Genomic DNA, 6,000 nt, shown 5'->3' on the forward strand with positions numbered 1-6,000 from the left:
GCAGATTCTGGTTCGAACGAATTTCGGTCCGTCGGTTGTTATCTAACAAACTTTCGGCCAAGCAAAACTGTTGCTGTATCGCAATCTCACTCTCACGCCCGACCGATTTTTTTTTTTCGGTGTGTGCCTTCATTTGCTTCTTCTCCATCCCCATCTCATGCTTCGGGGGGTTGCCGGCGCACATGTTCTCTTCTTCTCACCAGCATACACGGGGTACGCTACACTCTCTTTCTCCAGCGTTCTCACGCACAGTATTCGGCGACACGTACGCAGTGCCAGCAGAATGGCAATAGAACCGCGCCAGCAGATACAGTAAAGTTAAACACACCGAACATCGAACGACCCGGTGGGACACCAAACTGTCCCAAAAAATGGTGTAGACACGGCCACCCCTCCCTGGGTGGGGGGGAAGGTTGAAGGGAGGTAAACTGCACTCCAGCACCAACACACATGCACGCTCTATCGCTCGAGACTCATTCTCGCGTTCTCAGCCGACACGGTTTCGTTACATAACGCAGAAGAGACGACGCTTTTCTGTCTTACGGGGGTTGCTGTTTTCTTTCCGAGTGCGGCTGGAACGTTTTGGGCGACTTTCAACACTGGTCGAGCTTCACATTTATGCTTCAGGTTTCACTTATTTTATTGACAAACTATTCCAACACACCCATCACTGAACCTCACCACAATTCGACCGCTTACCGGTGTACAGGGAGAGTTATGGAGACGGCATTCGCTCCGGCTCGAAGAACCAAACAGACGTGCACCGGACACTTTGCGCCAACCACGTCAAGCAGCGTAAATCGCGCGTATCGCCCCGTTCGTGTTGGGAGCCCGCGATGAAATACTGGCGCAACATCGTGCCGTACACGCAAGAACGCCAAAACGACGCGTTCGGTCGGAGCGCGAGCGAGCTCACGTTCATCCACTCACCGTGAGCGCATGAACACTCACCACACGCGCGCGCCAAACTCAGGCCGAGAGAGTAGAGTGAGCGCACGGATCGGATCGCGTAATCACGAGCCCCCCAGACTATTTTCTTGCAAACAAAAAAACAAAACGAAGCTTTGATTATGTCGCTCTCACTCACTCTCTCGCCACGTGAAGTGCTCGCAGGAGAGAAAGATTTGGTGGCGCGTGTTGGCCTCCCCGACTGCCAACAAAATGCGATTTTTGAAGGTTGTGTTATGAAAGAAAAACCGCACCGGCGACGACGAAACGGCGTAACGACAGTTTCCCGCCGCACACACACATACACACACAATGCTCCCCACCGAACGCCCACTGATTCTTTCATTGGGTACAATCCTTACGCCAACAATGAGCTGCTCGCGGCACGGTGCAGTTGTTGGCTGTCGTAAGTTTTGTGTAGTTAGTTTATCATAGAACACAGCAAAGGGTTTACTGGACGGAAAAGCCAGGGGTTGATGGTTTGCATTAACGGGTGGGGAAAATGTAAACAAATAGCAATACTAATGTGGTTCCAAGGAACACGTTGCGTGCGATCGGGCAGTGCGTTTCCATTTGTAATAAGGGCAAGAAATGGTTTAAAAGAGTAGGATAGGGGGTTGAAAAATAAGGGTGAAGAATTAGATGTTTATTTGATCATCAACACTACACGGGAGCATTTTTAATGTTTCATTCTGCGGGTTGGTCTCTGACACCGAGCGATGTGAAAAGCTGATGAATTTAGAACATAAATGTTCGTATGTAAGTATGCATAATTCATGTAACTCTAATTTTAAAATCTTCGCCACAAGAATTTATTCAAGGAATATTTGGTTTGTTATACCGAATATACTGAAATTTAGAATCATGTTATACTACTAAACCTAAAATAAAACATTAATGAATATCGGTTAAACCATACTACGGCGGATTTTCTAAAAAATCATTAGAATATAATACAACGATTGATAATTCGAATTCTAACGAAAAATTAAAGTTTCATTAGAAATTATTTATTTGTTATTCTACTTTTACTGTTTTGACTTGTATTAAAATTAGACTAGATATATTCTAGATTTTTATAGGCTGAGCGCACTCATGCAACAACCCAAGACCAAGAAGTTGTTGTAAAACTTGGAAAATTGAGTGAAAATAAAGAGTAAATAATCATAAGAACTTCGTTTAGCCTTACTAGAAATCTTAGAAAACAAGTTAGAAATTCAAAAACGTAGTGTTCTCGTTACAAAAATACAAACAATACACCACCGATTCATCATACCCTTGCCGGCACTGTTTCACCAACTTGTTCCGTAATAAGCGCAGGGTTATGCAAATTCTATTATAAAATATGTTTCTATCCGCCTGCAGACGGTATACCCCCGATGACATCATGTAATATCAAAAAATAGAGCAATAATAGGACGTAACCCTCGCACCCCAACGCTATTATCCTGCTCCACCATCTTCTGCCCTTGCGACACCACAGGCAACAGGGCAGCAAAAACTGCATTACGCAACAGCGTGTCCTCCACACTGCACCGAAGCATCTGCAAACCGCAAGAAGGACATCGGCCGGCCACCGGAAACCAGCAGAAGGGGTGTAATGTGCGAACGGTAAATGTCGTAACCGGCCGGCCTCGAATGACATCTTTCGGAGGGTCAATTGTTTGCCTTTCGGCCGTGGGCTGGGCGATAAAATGGTATTATTTGTTTTGCTTTGATTTGGTGGCGGGTCGCGTAATAAATGTCCCTTTAGGCAGAACAAAACGCACCAGTTTATTTAGCCCAGTGACCGGTAATTAAATAACCATTCACCCCAGCCGCGCACCGCTTTCCTGTTGCTCGTAAACCATTCTTATCGTGAAATGTATTAGCAAACTACCGGCACTTCCCTTCACGGGCCAGTAATCACACGCACCTTGGCGGGAGGTTGCCCGTTCTTATCATCGCACGCATAAATCTAGGACTGCGTGCTGTCCAGTCGTTTCCTTGCCACGTCACGGAACCGCATTCGCGAGCGGGTTTTTCCTGCGTTGTTCAACGCTGGCGCGAAAAAGCAACACCGGTCGGCTAATGACTGGAAGCGGACACTTCCACGTTGCTGTTTCGCGCTCTTCGCGGCTCTCCATATTTTCCATCCCGGATTTCGGGATAACGAGGGCAGCTTGTGTATGAGAGACATGCTTCCAGGCGCTCGCACACACACACACACACACGCACAAACTCCTGGACGCGGTGGGTGGCCGAACGACGAGAGTAGGCTTAGAATCTCCCGGAGAGAACCCCTGCCGGGTGCGCTATGCTGCCACAAACAGAGTCGCAATCGGCGGAAAACTGTTGCATAATCGGTCGGTTTCGGTTTAGCGTGTGCCAGCATAACACTCCCGCCTGTTCCCCACCGCGATACCGGGAATTACACCCCACCCAGTCCACTCGTTCTTGGCGCAACAAAGTTGCGGGAGGCGTTTTTATTTTTTTTTTTTTTTGGTGCTGGTAACACATAGGGGAAAAAGTACAACTGTTGTGTAACGATTATACCATGTTGGATGGGGATTCAAAAAACAAAAGGGAAGAACGATAATAATGAACTCTAAAAATATACCGAGTTGTTCAGTAGAAAACAAGAAGGACGCCCACGTCGAGTTTTATTTTTTGTAAACTTCATACAAATATGATAAGTTCACCATCACTTGTAAGGTAGTTGGAACGTTGGCATAAAATAAAATACCATAAATAAATGCGCTGGAAGCGCTAGTAAAGATGATTCACATCCGGGCGCACGAGTGCCATACGCTGGAAAAGGGCCTCCCATTCATGCCGATCGTTGGGAGGAGTACGTGCCCTGCGTGGCTGTCACGTCGTGCCGATGACCGAGCGGAAAAACCCGACCCTAGCTTGTGCTCGCGCTTGTTATGTAAACAGCGTGCGAGTTGCATCAGAACGAGATGCGCCAGAACGCACCAAAAAAAAAAGGGAACGCACAGTGTAGTAGCCTGCTGATCCAGTGGGCGCATTCTCTCACATTTACTCAGTGCCTGTAGGCTATAGAATTCATCAATTTTACTATCTGACAGATGATTTACTTTTGGAACAATTACGTGTTAATATTCTAGAGAGCGTTTCGCGAGAAACGCGATTAGAAGTTGATAACACCCCATCGCTCAAACCGGTTTCGGTGTGGTGGTCGTAAAAATGTAATAAAAAACAAATCTTGCCCACCACACTTCACCCAAGCAAATTATCAAATGAACAATTATCACCAGTGCTCCAGTGTTTTGTGCACGACGGGGCGACAAATATTGGAACCATTTTACGATTGCATAACACCGGCAAAGGTCGATTTCGTACCGGGCACGGTGTGGATTATGTCATCGACAGCTGTTTCGATGTGGAATCGGTGGGCCAAGATGTGTGCGGCCCTGAGATACGCTGCACGGAAATACGGAATCCAGAATCGGGCCAAGCCGGCTTCTGGATGGCTTCCACGTTGGAAGAACTCCCGCTTTCCCACCCGCTTTTCCCGCTGGTGTAAGTGTGATCTACGTTTTTCCAACCATTGCTCAGGGTGAAAATTGATTCACTGGGTTTTCCAACCGTGGGCAGGACAGTTGGTTACTCATATCAGAGTAAGAGTCCACAAAACATAAGAATCATCAAGATCAACGGGCTCATGATGATACACCGGGAAATTGGGGATGATTTGTTTGTCGTTGTATTGCTACCCTTTGCGATGAACACACGGTTACTGCGCGACAAAGTTCACGAATACAATGAGCGGTGAGTGCTTCGGAGAAACATCCACAAGTGAGAGAGAGAGAATGAAAGAGAGTTGTTAAGGGGGAGGTTTTTTAATCACGAAATAAACTAAACAATGCTTTTGAACCTCACGCTGTAGGGTAGAAGCAAAAGTTGAGGTAAGTTTGTTGTTTTAAAGTGTAAAAACATTCAGCTTCCTGAAGCAATTGCTTAATGAAAGTGAGCATGCATTGATAGAATATTTTAAAATAATTTAAAGGATAATAATTTCTGTTTTCGTTAATTGGCATTGGAAGTTTAAAAAACCTTCTTGATGAATATTTAAAAATGTCTATAATGTCATAATCTGATCGCCATTTTATAAAGCAGATCATTTACCCGTAGCAATGACTGACTTTCTATGTAAATGGTAAAATATATAATCTTCTGAGAGGATGACCACAGGAATAATATTTTCGATATCGATTAAAAATCGTTAATACAAAAACAAGAAAATTTCCATTGTTAAATGCATTAATCTTTAGCAACAAAGCTTTAAAGCATGAGATTAATTTACTTTTCAAATTCGAAATTGTAACAGTTATTTTTACAGGTTTTAATTTCTAATGTTGATTGGGTACACTGTATTTTTTTTTAATATGAGTTCAGTAGGGTTTTTTTTATTAATTTTTATGATTGGAGGAGCAACCGGGCCGTTTAGTTTGTAAAAAAGAAATAAATAATACATTGCAGTCATTGAAAGTAATTGGCATTAAAATACAAACATGTTTGAACATGTTTAACATGAACATTAAAATGAACATGTTTCGGTAGCTGTAAGGCATAGTTGAAACTATATTAACCTCATTGTACGTATTCGGTTATATAAATACGCTGAAAACGATGAACCTTAGCCACTTTTTGGACACCCTGAAATGTGATCCTCTCCTAAATTCACTTCTCTCGCAACGAGCAATGCATTTCGCTCGCGCACCCCTATCGGTCTCTCCATCAACGGCGAAGTGATCTCGTAACCACAAATCGCCAGAACGCTACTGGAACTTCTTTCCTTCCCCCGTAACGTCCATATACGCGGCCCTTGGTCGATCTAACTGCCAACACGCGCACATTATCTCTCGCGTACCCCGTACGAACCGCGAGTCAGCGGTTCGGGATGTTGTGCTACCTCATCGTGGTGGAAAATGAACTGAGTTACCCATCGCACGTAATCCTTTTCACGAACGGTTTGGTTTGGTAATCCCGTAAGAAAACACACAAGCCGGGAGGGCACCAAATAAAAAAAAATACTCTACGAGCACG

Source organism: Anopheles moucheti, chromosome 3 (genome assembly GCF_943734755.1).
Source record: "Anopheles moucheti chromosome 3, idAnoMoucSN_F20_07, whole genome shotgun sequence".
Lineage (NCBI taxonomy): Eukaryota > Metazoa > Arthropoda > Insecta > Diptera > Culicidae > Anopheles > Anopheles moucheti.